General features: G+C 40.9%; 1 long non-coding RNA gene across 6 annotated transcripts in view; it reads left to right on the plus strand.

Annotated features, from left to right (window-relative positions):
• The first annotated feature begins 3,686 nt into the window (after positions 1-3,686).
• LOC113921301 overlaps positions 3,687-15,851 on the plus strand; it is a 100,935-nt gene continuing 88,770 nt past the window's right edge. For all 6 annotated transcript variants that reach the window (XR_003519627.1, XR_003519630.1, XR_003519628.1 and 3 more), the window contains exon 1: positions 3,687-4,079. This is a non-coding gene — a long non-coding RNA (uncharacterized LOC113921301). The remainder of the gene's footprint in view (positions 4,080-15,851) is intronic.

The following is a 15,851-nucleotide window of genomic DNA, read 5'->3' on the forward strand; positions in this document are numbered from 1 at the left end:
AATTTATAACAGGAAGGTTGGAGGGCAGATCTCTTGTCTTTTAGTTTATAGGCTACCAGACCATGATGATTTATATATGGACATTATAATAGGACTGAGAATTACCTAGAGACTGTGAACTTTGAACTGGATGCAGAAGCTGGATGGGACTTCGGTGGTTTCTCTCCCCTGAAAATAAATGCTTGGGAAGAAGGGTGCACATGAATATTTGGATGACTGAGTGGGAAAAATGGGCCAGAGACTTAGTTGCCCCTCAATATCTTTTCTCTTCTTTTTTAGTATTAGAAGTCTTTAGCTTGGGGTGCCTGGGTGGCTCAGTCGGTTAAGCGACTGCCTTTGGCTCAGGTCATGATCCTGGAGTCCTGGGATCGAGTCCCGCATCGGGCTCCCTGCTCAGCAGGGAGTCTGCTTCTCCCTCTGACCCTCCCCCCTCTCATGTACTCTCTCTCTCTCTCTCTCTCTCATTCTCACTCTCTCAAAATAAATAATAAATAAATCTTAAAAAAAAAAAAAAGAAGTCTTTAGCTTGGCACATGGCTACTCCGAAAGACAATATATTTCCCAGCCTTGCTTGCAGCTCAATTATTCATATGATTAAGTCCTGAGCAATGGGATCTGAGTGGGAGTAATGTTTGTGACTTCTGGGTTGCACTCTTTTTTTTTTAAGATTTATTTAGTTATTTATGGGAGAGAGAGAGCAAACAGAGAGAGAGCATGGGGAGGGGCAGAGGGAGAGGGAGAGCGGTAGACTCCCCGCTGAGCATGGAGACTGACACGGCCTGAGGCGGGGCTCCATCTCATGACCCTGAGATCATGATCTGAGCCAAAATCAAGAGTCGGAGGCTTAACTGACTGAGCCACCCAGGTGCCCCATCTGGGTTGCACTCTTAAAGGATTGCTATACTTTCTTCCTCTTTTCCTTTTTGCTGCTCAAAATGTGATGACATTGAGCCACCTGGGACCATGGACACCAAAAGAACACCATGCAGATAGATAGTGGAGCAATAGGATGGAAGGAACTTGGGCCCCAGACACTATGGAGTGATATACCAGACTTTTACATGAAAGAGAAATATCCTTTCTCCTGTAGAGCCAGTATTATTTTCAATCTCTATTTGTGTGGTTGAATCTATATCTTAACTTTCACAAACAGGTTGAGTTTGAGGTACCTCTAGAAAGTTTCTTATGAAAACTGTCAAACATACACAAAAGCAGAAAGAATAGTATAAAAATTTCATGCATACTCACCTTTGGCTTCAACAACTACCATTTTCATTTTATTTCAGCTCAACCTGTGCTTCCTCCTGTCTCCACTGGAGGACTTGGAAGCAAATCCCAAAATCCTATCATTTCTTCTGTAACTATTTCAGTATGTATCTCTAAGAGATAAGGATTGTTTTTTAAAAAATAAGAGTTTGAAATGTTCTTGAGCAAAACAAATGTAGATATCTGGTTGAGTTGAACATAATCTCTTTAACATTCAGGAGAAAGTTCCTGGCCTGAATGTATTGCTTTAGTGGAAGATATTTAAGGCCTTGGCAGTAGATGAGATAACCTAGGGAGAGTGGTTACCTGAGTTGAAAACTGAAAAATTACATCAGTTTAAGATGAGCAAAGTTTTCTCTCACCGGTGTCAAGTAGTATGGGGAGTTATGGAATACAGGGTACATGCATATGTGTAGGAAGCTTTTATGGACATTGTTTCCATTACCCCGAAATCCAGTACTTGTCTTATTTTCTTTCCTCAGCTCTAATCTCATTTTCTCAATACGTTATTTGTTCATGGTTGGTCATGTATTTTAGTCACAGCTAGGACTTCTAGGAAATCCTCTCAATTCTTTAGGAACTACTTGCATCTGCCCAGACTGTGTAGTGTGATGGAATGTGCTAGAACTGCTGCAGTCATTTCGTTATCTATCACAAGAGGATTCTAGAACTACCCTAGGGCCCTGATGTAGAGACAGAGAATGAAGTGAACACTGAGTGGAGACATGGAGAGAAACCCAGTCCTTAGTGACATGGTTTGCATTGTAGTTTCAAGCCTCTTCAAGCGAGCCTCACTCTGGACCTCTGAGTTGCATGACTTATGAGCTAATTTGCTTTTGTTATTTAAATCATTTTAAATGACTTAAATCACTTTCGATCACTTGCAATACAAAGCATTCTGACTGATAAGAGTAAGCCATGTGGTCAGTGGTTTTCAAGACCTGGAGGAACCCCAGTACTGGTCATCTCAGTTTTAGCTGAGCAGGTGATATACTTGTGTAAGAAAAGTAGCTAGATGCTGTTCTCCCCTTAATATATACCTTCCCCTTAATATATATTCACTAGCAGTAAAGCGTTGATTTTGGCAGATAGGTAGATTTCCTGCAAGCTTCTCTTACAGCTTCTACAGGTACTGGCCACAGGGTGGGGGACAGTGGGGGGAGCGGTGGTGTTGAGGTGGGGTGGTGGTAATGGTGCTTAAAGGAATGGGTAAATAGCAAATGTGGAACCAGCTGCTGTGAAGGAATGTGTTCTGGGTAGAGAAATGCAATGAGTTGTGGATAAAAAAACTCTCTGGTTCTGAGATAGACCTAGTTATTCTCCGAAGAAGCACAGCATGGAGGTCTGGCTCTAAGACTTAATACACACAACCACATTGACAGGAGGATGTAAAATAATGTCTTTTCAAACCGTATCCTTCAAAACAGTGGCCAAACTGGTGTGAATGACTTACAGGTAGATATTTCTTTGACAAGATTTTAGAGGGAGGGAGGGTAGATGGTGTTAATGGAGGCCTAGAGCAGGATGAAATGTACCATATTGATGAGGGATGACTTCAACCTTCAGGTTTTGTGTTGAAGTCATGGGGCTATCATCACCTAAATATGGCTTCATTCTGCAGCTGACTCTTCAAGTAATCATTAAGCAAAGAGTGCTCAGTGGCCGACGATGTGGACAATTACTAAAGTCACCCCTAAACGATTTTTTTATATGTGGAAGGGGGAATCTGATTTCCTCCATTCCACTGAGAAAAAAATGGCAGGCATGAAGACTCTGCCAGGAAGAGCACTCACACTTTTTAATTAATTAATTAATTGATTGATTTGACAGAGAGAGAGTACAAGCAAGGGGAGCAGACTCCCCACTGAGCAGGGAGCCCAATGCAGGACTTGATCCCAGGACTCCAGGATCATGACCTGAGCCGAAGGCAGACACTTAACTGACTGAACCACCCAGGCACTCCACACACACTTTTTGACAATTTGCCTGGGAAATTAGCTGGGGTCACATATCTCTTATTAGGTAAATGGAAGACAGCATATGAATATTTCAAAAAAGCAATTTTTAACCTATTTAAATTTAGCTCAGAGTACTACAGTTTGTTCAAACTCCGTAGAGAAAGGCCTGTAGAAAAATAGGCCTATTTTCATTGTAAAGTACCCAGAACTGGGAGTTTCATGAAGGCAGAAGGGATTTATTATTTAATTATAAAATATTTATAAATATTTGCATTATAAATCAAGCATATTCTTTAGAATCTAGATTCTAGGGTAATGGAATTAGTAGCCGCATTTGCCAACGTTGGGATAGGGAGGGGCAGCTCTCTTAGAAAATGACCGCAAAATATCCCAAGTGGTAGGAAGACTGCCGGACACAAGAGTACAGAGCCCCCTACTGGCAAGAAAGGACAGAGACCAAAATGAAGGCGTTCAGGTAGTGCTGTCAGAAATAATGAGGGGTCAAAAAGTGAAGTTAAGTTTAAGGCTGACAAGGCAGATCAGATTTATTGCCATCCTTGGCAGGAGAAACCGAGAATTTGCGGAGCTGGAGGACCTTGGTGTGTCCTGAGAGACGGGTGTAAAAGTTTACCCAACTGGTACAAACAAAGATCGATGACCTGATTAAAGAAGTGAAACCAGCAGCCGAGTCGCAAACCGGAGTTACAAGTGTTGGTGTCACAGGGGAGAAATGAATCGGTTAGTGTACAAGTGGCGATCGGGGTCTGAGGGGCAAATGTGGCCAACCATTTCTCCAAAACCGGAAGGAGTTTTTGAGATGGTAGTGCGTTGAAGTTCCTGGCCAGGAACCTGAAGGTGGGTATTCATTTTTTTTTTTTTAAGATTTTATTTATTTATTTGACAGAAAGAGAGAGAGCACAAGTAGGCAGAGTGGCAGGCAGATGGGGAGGGAGAAACAGGCTCTCCGCTGAGCGGGGAGCTGAATGTGGGGCTCGATCCCAAGACCCCAGGATCATGACCTGAGCCGAAGGCAGCCGCTTAATGGACTGAGCCACCCAGGCGCCCCGGTGAGTATTCATTTATTATCTACCTTCCCAGAGCCCTCCCCTCCTCCGCCCCCACCCCCGGCCCCCGGACTTATTTACCAAAAAGCTTAGGAGCTCTGGCTTTATGATGACTAATGGAACCTCAAAGAGGTCAGTATTAGGCATTCTATTTCCCTGAGGGCAAGGACTGTGGTTTTTTTTTTTAAAAGATCTTTTCAGGGGCACCTGGGTGGTACAGTCGGTTAAGTGGCCGACTCTCGGTTTTGGCTCCGGTCATGATCTCAGGGTCTTGGGATTGAGCCCCGCGTCCGGCTCCGTGCTCAGCGCAGAGTCCGCTTGGGACTCTCTTTCCCTCTCCCTCTGCCCCTCCCTCTCCTTGCCTTTCTCTCTTTCTCTCTCTCTCTCTCTCTCAAATAAATAAACAAATCTTCTAAAAAAATTAAAAATCTTTCCAGCTCTGACCCTCCCTAATACAATGCCTGGCTCATAGTTGATGCTTAATCCATATTTGTGAAGTAAATGTATGAATCATTAAGCCAGTGGGAGGTTTATAATTTGGTGATGTCTCAGAAGGGTAATTTACTTATATATTCATTTACTTCTCACTTTATTTCTATTATGTTTTGTTCCACAAGGGATTTGAAAAAGCTTATAAGAATACATAAGATCAAATAGAAAATGTAAATAATAAATAAAGCCAGGATCATTAAAAACATGCATTAGGCAAAGACAAGTCAGCGGAGTAGAATGAGTTATGCAAGCAATAGGGCTCCGCATAATTATCTGAGCCACAGATTCAGATCTGAGTTTTCTGCTGAAAAAAATGAAGGCCAAAAATGATTCTCTTGACTATAAAGGCAAAACATTCTAGTTTCTCAAGCTTTTCCTGGAACTTAGCTCTAAAATAAATTTCTGGTGTGGAACTTTATATCTGGGACATTGAGTGATGTAGTAAACGATGTCCTCAATGATATTCTTTTTTTTATTATTTATTTATTTATTTGAGAGAGAGAAACAGAGAGCATAAGCTGGGGAAGTGGCAGAGGGAGAATTAGACTTCCCACTGAAAAGGGGGCTTTGGCATGAGGCTCGATCCCAGGACCCTGAGATCATGACCCAAGCCAAAGGCAGACACCCAACTGACTGATCCACCCAGGTGCCTCTCAGTGATATTCTTATAGCAAATCCTATAGGGCTTTTTAAAAGTTGTGTCTTATAGCATGAAAACCTGAGGTTTGTCCTATAGTACAACGCATGGAAGTAATTTTATAGGAGACCAAGGAAATATGGTTTAAGACTAAAACTTTCTAAAATTTTAGCTAAATAAAAAAAAATAGATCTCAGAAACCCAGAGGATTGCTAGTCCTTCAACACTTCCCCATTGAGATCCCCTCTCTGAACCAGACCTTTCATAGGGGTTGGGAACAGACCATTGGAGTTAGTATCTTCTTTCAAGACCTGAAAAATCCTTGTTCTATGTTGTTCATTCAGAGTAGCAACATATACTATTGTAATCAGATTAAAATTTTTTTACAAGCTTTTATGAAAATGGAGGTATCTAACCAAAACCTTCAGGATGGATGACTAGCTACCCTCTGTTTTGGTTATCTATTGCTGCCTAGCAAACTATCTTTAAACTTTGGCTTAAAACAACAATGACCATTATTATTATCTTTCATGGTTATAGGGGTTGACTGGGCTCAGCTAGGCAGTTCTTGCTCAACTTTCCTCATGCAGTTATAGACAGTGACTGGGGCTGGAATCATCTGAAGGCCTGCTCACTCACACGTCTGGTACCAGGATAAGAAGAGTTGATCAGCTGGGGGCTGGGACATTGAGGCTCCTTGGGCAACTCTGTGTGGTCTCTCCACATGTTTTCCCCACAACACGGGTTCAAAATAGCTGGACTTCTCACACAGGGGCTCGGCGGAGGGGAGAAAGAGAGAGAGAGAGACAGAGAACGAGATGGAAGTCATATCATCTTTTTTTGACCTAGCCTTGAAGGTCAGTCATGCACTGTCATTTCTACAACATTCTATTCATTGAGGAATGCACAAAAATCTGCCCAGTTTCAAGAGGAGAGGAAATAAACTCCAGGAGACATAGATGGGGAAGTGGCAGGGTTTGGAAGAACGTGTGGGACCAGAAATATTGTTGCAGACATTTTTGTCAAATACAATCTGCCACATCCTCCTCATTTCAAAGGTCCACCAAGGGAATACCAATAACCAAGATAGGATTTTTCTTTTTTTTTAAAGATTTTATTTATTTACTCATGAGAGACAGAGAGGCAGAGGCAGAGGGAGAAGCAGGCTCCCCGCGGAGCAGGAAGCCTGATGTGGAACTCGATCCCAGGACCCTGGGATCATGACCTGAGCCAAAGGCAGACGCTTAACCGACTGAGCCACACAGGCGTCCCTAAGATAGGATTTTTCTTAAGGACCCAATTCTGAGCCTTTAATACGTGAATAAATGGAAGCCTTTCAAGTTTGTTTTTTTTTTTTAATCATAGAATGTAGATAAAGTGACTTAGCATGGAAGATTTTCAAAGAAGCTTTTTCCAATCACTCACCACAGACAGAAAAAACTGCATAATGCTTCCATGACAAGCCCAGTTTTGAACATGAAAGCCATTCCTAGTTTATATCTCCAGCAGGGAAGGAATTCAGCCAGATCACCCAATGGTTTTCTATCATTCAAAGAGCAGTTAAAAGGAAAGTGTGGGAAGGGGGAAGAATAGATTCCTGCTTTAGGCCCTTCAATACAGTTATCTGGTTTTCCGGGAGCTAGATCTATCTGAAGACAGATACTGATACTTGCTAAGATGTTAAAATGCAGCTTTTGTATAAGAACCAATAGCTAGGAATTAATACTGTGTTCAGGAAACTTTGCCTAGAGTAAAGGAGTAAAGGCAAAGAAGAGGTAAATTAAAAACAAACAGGAAAAATCAACTTTATAATTCATTTATTTAAGTTTTAAAGTCATACCCATTTCATTTCAAGAAAGGTCACTAATAATCTATTATGATATACTTTTTATTCAAGTATAATTAATATACGGTGTTATATTAGTTTCAGATGTACAATATAATGATTCAACAATTCTATACATTACTCAGTGCTCATCACAATGAGTGTACTCTTAATCCCTTTCACCTGTTATTTTTGATCATTTTTTCCTGTTAAGTAATAGTAGAGTATTTGTGCTTGCAACTCTGTTGAATCTTGTATAAAGTATCAATCCAGAAATCCTCACTCTGACATATTTTAAGGAAGAAATAGGCATAAAGTTTAAATGGAATGTTTAACAAACAGATGGCTCTATATTTTGGAGGAAGTAATTTAGAACAGGCTTTGCATAATTTTGATAGCAGAAAGCCTTCACCTGCTGCTTTATTTAAATTAAGGCTTGTAGCCAAATGGAATACATGAGGAGATGTTCCTGGGTACCAACCTTAGAAACTATAAATTTCAATGTAGTCTTAGGATGATACTAGCAGGAAGAAAGGGAAACCTCCCAGTTATCAACTGAGATTTGTGCAAATTTGTGCTGACCATAAATAATTATGTCTCCAGATCTCTCTTCTTTATTGGTTCTGACAGTAAAAATCCAGGTGTCCTACAATGTTCATGAAATTGAATTTTAGGCACTGGTTTAAATTTGAAGAAATCCCATCTGATCCTTCTGCATTCCTTTTATACACCACTGCACCAACCCAAGTAAAAATCAGAGGAATATTAACTAGAATTCTGAGCTCCCAGAACTCTAACTCCACCAGGCTCCCAGATAGATGTCCTAAGAGAGTGCTCCTGAAACCCTCCTTCTTTGGAGGCTCAGTGGGGGGAATGCACTTGAGGTATTGTAGGAAGAGTAGAAACTTCTGTTCTTAGACCCCCCTAGGGTGGGCGTACTCATTGCTTACCCAATGGTTCCTTGGGAATAGAACTCCCAGGGGTTTTTTCTTTTTTGGTAACTTTTAGGGAGGGACAATACATATACACCAAAAGCACCAAACCTAAGTGCATAGCTTGATGAATTATTGTACACACATTTGTGTCACCACCACACAGATCAGGATGTAGAAAATTCCCAGCACCTCAAAAGATTCCTTCTCACTTCTTCCCAGTTTGTACCCCAAACCATGGGGAGGTAATCACTATTCTCAGTTCTATCATTATTGACTAGTTTTGACTGTTCTTAAACTTTGTATAAGTGGAAACGTTTTCTCTTAAATTGTCTTCTTCCACTCAGTTTAATATTTATGAGATTCTTCATGTTGTTGCATGTACCAGTAGTCTGTTCTTTTTTTAATCGCTGTGTAGTATTTTATTTCATGCATATACCACAACTTATTTATCTATTCTTCTGTTAACTGTCATGGAGTTGTTTCCACTTTGGCTAATACAAATAAAGCTGTGATGGACATTCTTAAGCACGTTCTTTGTGGGCATAGGTACTCGTTTCTCTTGAGTAAATTCCTAGAACTGGAATTGCTATCATAGGGTTGGCAGTGTTTAGCTTCAGCAGAAACTGTCAAGTTGGCTTATGAAGTAGATATAACATTTTACACTCTCATCAGCAATGTAAAGAATCTCAGTTCTTCCACATATTTGCCATCATTTGGCACTGTCAGTCCTCTTAATCCAGTCATTCTGCTTGGTGTCTGGTAGTATTTCATTACGGTTTTAAATTTACATTTTCCTAGTGAGTAATATTGCTGAGCACTTTGTCGTATGCATATTGGATGTTTGGTTGTCTTATTTTGTGAAATGCCTGTTCGAGTGGTATGTCCACTTTTGGTTAGGTTGTTCATTTTTTTTTCTTTTTCGGGGGGGTGGAGGAAGAGAATCTTAAGCAGGATCCATGTCCTGCGCAGACCCCAACGCAGGGCTCCATCTCACATCCCTGAAATCATGACCTGAGCCAAAGTCAAGAGTCAGGTGCTTAACCAACTGAACCACCCAGGTACCCCTTTTTTCTTATTGATTTGTAGGCGTTATTTACATATTCTGAACATAAGTCTTTTGTTAGAAATATGTGTTGTGAATATCTTCTCCCAGTGTGTGACTTGTCTTTTTATTCTTTTAATGGCATCTTTTAACGAAGTACAATTTATCAAGTTTTTCTCTTTTATAATCTTGTTCTTTGAGTCCTGGTTAAGAACTTCCACTGATTGAATCCGGCTCATCCACATTTTCTAGGATATCTCCCTTACTTAAAGTCAACTGATTTTAAACTTTAATCACATCTATAAAATGCCAATATCTAGATTAGTGTCTGATTGAATGAGTGGGGACTATAGCTCAGTCAATTTAACACATCAAAAGATCATTATAGTCATTAACATATTTTCCTATGTTTTCTTCTAGAAGTTTTATTGTTTACCTTTTTATTTAGTTGGACAATCCATCTTGTGGGTGGTGTGAAACAGGGGTCAAAGTCAAATGGGGTATAGTTATGGGGCAGAATATGCTCAGGGAAGATGTGCTATGGCCCCAGCCTCAGGAGAGGAATTGCAGATTGATACACGCCAGTCATGGTAATCCATTCATTCAGCAAATATTTATTGAGTCCTTACTGTGTACCAAACATATTCTCAGTTCTGAGATCCACCATGAATAAAACGGGTAAATTCCCTGTTGTTGTGAAATTTTCCTTTGCAAGTAATTGATTAGAGATTAGGTACATGACCCCATTCTAGGCAATGGTACCTGAAGAGACATGCTGTAGACATCTGGGAAAGGTGTTACTTCTTGATAAAAGGGAGACTTTCAAAGAAAAACTCTGCCTTGTACATGGGAGCATGTGATATTTGGTATTAAAGCAGTCTTAGAGTAATACCCAGAGAATGACAGAGAAGCCAACCCAGAGCCCTGACACCTTCAAGCTCCTTTATTATCCAATTCTGGAACAGCCCATCTCCAGGTTTCGAATGTGACATTATTAAATATTCTCATTGTTTAAGCCACACTTGGGCATTCTATCACTTGTAGCTGTAGATGCATACATTCCTCGGCATGGCCCAGCAGCTCGCTAATACTTGTGCTATAACTCGCCTTAATTTTGCCTTCCACCTTAAACATTTGCCCTCACACCTTCTCCAGTTCCCTTTCTAACCTGCTTTGGACTTTAATGAAGAAAATTGATCCCTTCTGCTGAGGTCACTCTGCCCCAAATTTTCCACCTCAAAACTATATCCATCTTAACTTCCCTGCCATAACCAACTTCTTTTTCTAGTTTGACTTCCATCTCTCCAACCCTCCCATATACCAAGCCCCAGCTGCAGAGGTAGGCACTCGATGATGGTTATGCAGTATTTGAGCTATGGTTGGTGCATTTTTTGATGCAAAGCCACATGAAATAAGATGCTATGGGGAGCGCCTGGGTGCCTCAGTTGGTTGAGCGTCTGACTCTTGGTTGCAGCTCAGGTCATGATCTCAGGTTGTGGGACTGAGCCCTGACTCAGGCTCTGTGCTCAGTGGGGAGTCTGCTTTTCTCTCTCCCTTTGCCCCTCCCCCCACTCGCATACACACTCTCTCTCTCAAATCAATCAATAAGTAAATCTTAAAAAAAAAAAAGAAATATGATGCTATGGAGGAACAGAAACTAAAAGCCTCGTCCAGAAACCAGACTTCAGAGACAGAAGTGGACAGCAGAGTTGAGAGAACACACTGTCCCAGAAAGACGGAGAAAGACAGAGAATAGCTGCTCAATGATTTCTGGTTACCATAGGCCTGACTGTACTTCTTGCACTGAGTTCCTTGGAAGTGCCTTGAGTTCTCATAATGAAACTCTTTCCTTAAGCTACCTTGAAAGGATTTCTGTTTCTTGCAAACAAATCACTTAGACTTATGGCTCTTGCAGTCCCAAAGGGGGCCTTATTCTGTCAAGTGTGCAATTCCCCCTGTGAGAGAATGTTACCAGGTGTTTGGGGGAAGCCGGGTATCTGTTATGTAGACTTCCAAACTGCGCCAGCAACACCTTCTACAGATTCTAGCCTAGGACTCTGAAATAGAGAATAAATCCTTCCCCAGTCCTTCCTCAGGGTGGGTTCTTAAATTCCTAGAGTTCCCTTCCTAGAGAAGCCAAGAGAAGCATTTAACTTTTCGGTCTTAGTTTGGGTCATTCTTCCCCCAAAGCAGAGCCTGGACGAGGACTTGAGTTCAATTAGTTTATTTGGACGGTGACTTGAGGAAGCAAGAATGAGGAGCAAGCAGAGTGTCACAGGGCAGGAGGAAAAGGTCAGTAAGTGGTTCATTATTAGGCTGGTTACCACCAAGTGACAGGAGCTCAGCTGCAGTGGAAACTTTCTGAAAATCCATGTATGTAGTATGTGCCTTAGAATCCACCTACTCTGTCCACCATTGATTGAGGTTTGTCCCCAGGATGTTAATTTCCCTGTACTTTTGGGCTGTTCTGCACAAGGAATAAAGGAACTCTGTGGCTTCAGAAAAACCCCAGAGGCAGAAGAGCTAAGAGTTATAGGGGTCTCAATGTGGGACACTGGCGGTGAGCATGGGAACTGTTCAATTTCAGCTGACATCAGAGGTGGACTAAGGAGATGTGCCCAAACCATCTTCTACATCCTCTCTTTGGGGAAAGGCTTTAATTCAACTCTCTTTAGACATGATTGTGGGTCCCCAGAAGCAGGAACCCTAGAAGTAAATATGTTATCTTTTGTGACAGACTGCTATCTGCTAACCAAAAATCCACGTTCTCTTCTTCCTGGGCATTCTGCTGGCCCATATTTCCCAGCCTTCCTTGCAATTAGGTGTGGCCAACTGACTGAGTTCCAGCCAATGGAATGTGAGCTGAAGTAATTGTGTACCACTACCAGGCCTGGTCATAAATACCTTCCCATGCATACTTCTCCATGTTCTTTTCCCTTTTGTTGGCTTGATGTTGATTCTCAGGCGACCTTTGAAACCATATGTTGAAGATAGCAGAGCCTCTGCCTTCTGGGTCCCTGAATAACTGTGTGCAACACACCATCTCTCCCTCCTCCTCCTCCAGCCCCATCTCACCCACCTGTAACTGCCTTGCTCTGAGAGAGAGAAAAAACTTCTATGGTGTTTGGGCCATTATACATTTGGGTATTAATTCATTATAGCAACTAGCTTACCCTAACTAATATACCTACCGCAACACCATACCATTCCCCTGGCACAGAAATTATTCTTCAGGTGTCTCTGAACTACACTAACTATGAAAGACTTAAAAGTTTAGAAAGATAATTATAAAATTGATACATACACATGTACAAATATTAAACAATACAAGAGAGTCTAAAGTCAAAGTAAAAGACTCTTGTCTCCTTTCTCACCCCATTCCCAGCCCCACTCCATTAGATAACCACTTTAAATTATTCCTCCCATTATTTTCCTGATTGTTACCTCCATATAATCTCCTATTTGTAGTTTTACCAGCGTTAAAAATTATTTAGTGGCATCCCACTATGAAAGATGAGTAGTTACCAAAGTTGTTTCTTTAACCTAGGAATGTGAAAGAGTTCTAGACAGAAGAAACAAAGTGGTAGGAGGAGCTCACACCTGCTTTAATTATATGAAAGAGAAGCAGCACGGTAATGTGGGACAAACACAAACTTTGAACTCAGATTTGTGTGGAGTCTAGCTTCTACCGCTTATTTGCAAAATTAGGAGTTTGTGAGAAATGATGCATCTGCTGGTGTTGTTCTGGGTTCATCCCTAGAAATATTTTCAGGTAGTTGCGCTCTATGGTAGTTGCCAATTAATCTTAGTGTCAAATCTGAAGACCAAAGTGTTTTGGAGGGTAACCTGTATGAAGTGCCTTGCACATATATTACTAGAAACAGATCCTTAGGTCCCTGAATCAACAATTCCACCGAAGTCAGCACGTCTTGCTCCAGCCGATAGAGGGCAGTAAGAGACACAGAGTGCACTTGCCTTTAGAGCAAGGGAAGTCTTGCTTAGCAAGTTGAAGTAGTAGTTCAATTGTTATCAGCCTATCAATGCTGGCCGAAGTTCAGAAGTATATAAAATTCTCACATGATATGTCCATCAAAAATGACTTCAAAAAAATCCACCAGATTTCTTGAAACATCAAATAATAAATTTGTGTTTACATCAACAATAACATAATAAACATAATAATAAAATAATATAATAACATTACATATTCATTCAGAAATAATCAACCTACATATTTAGATACTTTGCTCAACCATTAGGTAGCAGCCATAAGAAGATTTTCGTCCTCTTGCTACCGTGTTGTTATATGAAGAAAATAGCTCATTTTTTGTTCTCTGTACTATGTCCAAAGTGATTCTTGTGCTGATTCATGTTACTAAACAAATGATATCATCTAGAATCTACAACAGAGTGTTCTTTAGTGACACTCTTCTCCTTCAGTCTGTTTCAATGTTCCACTATGGAATTTTTTAGATTGGAAAAATAACAAACTCCTAACTGACTATTCAGTAATGGGAATTCTCAGGAATCCTTAAATTACATAAATAAATCACGGAGGGAGTCTGCCTGAGACCGGATGTGCTACCATGGATGGAAAGATAAACGTCAGGCTTTCAGACTTGGAAAAATAAGTCACTTTTTCCCATTGCTACTTGATCTTAGAATTCAGATACATTTTGATTAATTCCAAGTTCAAGTGGGAGGATAATATGGGAGAATAGGTATAAGGGAAGAAGGAAGATGGGAATATGCTTCAATATCATTCTTGAATTTCTTTTTAGAAATAAGCCTGCCAGGATGATAGTTGGGAGCCTTATCTTAAAAAGGCATCAGTTGCCAGAACAATAAAACATCTGACACACAAATGAATTTAATATTCAAAAGAAAAATAAATTATTAATATGTATTTTAAACATCTCTATATAATAATAAAAAACTAATGTCTATCAGAAATTTTCTTAGTTAAATGCACAATTCATTCTCAATTTTGCTGCATGTATCACTAGACTCTTTCTTCTCTGAGAATTCTCACTGACCCTATGGGTTTGCGTCTTTAAGTAGAAAAGGAAAACACCATCCTTCAAATATTCAGTTTATTTGGTATAAGTGTTAGGAAAGTTGCCTTTTTAAAGTAAAACTCATCAGGGGGCGCCTGGTTGGCGCAGTCTGTCGAGTATCTGACTCTTGGTTTGGGCTCAGGTCGTGATCTCAGGGTCACGATCTCAGGGTTGTGATCTCAGAGTCGTGAGACAGAGCCAGGCATTGGGCTCCACACTCAGCGAGGAGTCTGCTTAAGACTTTCTCTCCCTCTGCATCTCCCGCTCCCTCTCTCTTTCTCTTTCTCTCTCTCAAATAAATAACTAAATCTTTAAAGTAAATCTCATCAGGAGGTAACAGACAGGGTCTGTGTTAGGCAGACGGGTCTCCTACTTCCGATCTACTACTGACTGTCCATTTGACAATAAGCAAATTATTTAGCCTTTCTTTGCCTTTGTGTCCTCATCTGAAAAATAGGGATAATGATAGAATGCCCAACTCATGGGGTTGTACTTGGAATATGGTAAGCACTCAGTTGTGTAAAAAGTTTTGTTTTGTTTTGTTTTTTTAGTGTCAGAAATTATTTTTGAGTAAATGACTAATAAATGTTACCTGCTATCATCACTACTTTGGGCCATAACTTCAGCAAATATCAGCTATTTCAGCAGAAAACAGTTATTTTGTTTTTTTCCTTTTCCATTTTTCCTGCTTTGGGAAACCTAGCACTGTCCATATTCTGATGCTTGTTCTTGCTCTAGCAAGAATTTTACAGCATCTGCCATAATTATGGTCTTTGATAGGGACAATCCATGTAGACCGGAGGCCAGGACAGGAATGGAAGCTGATTCACAGTTAAGCCTGCAAGTCTGAACACGGGAACCAGGGGGACACATGTGTTCAAGATTGAATTGGGGACATCAGCTTACATGGGAGAAGGAGGTAAAAGAGATGGGAGGGGAAATAGCATTAGCCAGTTGTTCCTACTGAATCCAAAATCCTGGGTATCTAGGACTCAAGACAGGCAATCAGTGGGACTTAATGCAATATCTGGAAGATCTTTGTATATAGTTGACATTCAAGATAGTCATCAGCTGATATTAGTGCCTCAGTCATGAGGACACCGGGAATTAGAGGCAAGAAATCCAGACTCTGCAGAGGATGAGGTACCAGAAGGAATTTGGTTTGGGGGAAGCTGGTGAAAGGAGAAACTATAAGGGGACTCAGGAAGATAGCAGGATTTATTTCAAGGGAATGAGTTAAGATTCTCTTGGGCAGGACCACTTCTGGGTAGATGGCCCAATTTGAGTCACTTGGTATCAGTGTGTCAGCACCATTCCAGTGGCCCAATTTCACATGATTGCAAGGGGCAAGGTGCCTGCTGGCCAGTGGGGCCATATAGTTACTATCTGTCCTCTTGAAACTGGAGCCATTCATGGGCTTCCAAGGTGACTCCAAAGATATAGATACCAGAGCTCTTTGGGGCACCTGGTCAACCCCTCTGGTTGGGGGTCTATTGGGGGGTATGGTGTTGGAAAGTGCCCCAAATTATAGAAATGGGGACTAGGATCCACACAAATCATGGGCTAGCCTTGAGT

This window comes from Zalophus californianus, chromosome 9 (genome assembly GCF_009762305.2).
Source record: "Zalophus californianus isolate mZalCal1 chromosome 9, mZalCal1.pri.v2, whole genome shotgun sequence".
In the NCBI taxonomy this organism is placed as follows: Eukaryota; Metazoa; Chordata; class Mammalia; order Carnivora; family Otariidae; genus Zalophus; species Zalophus californianus.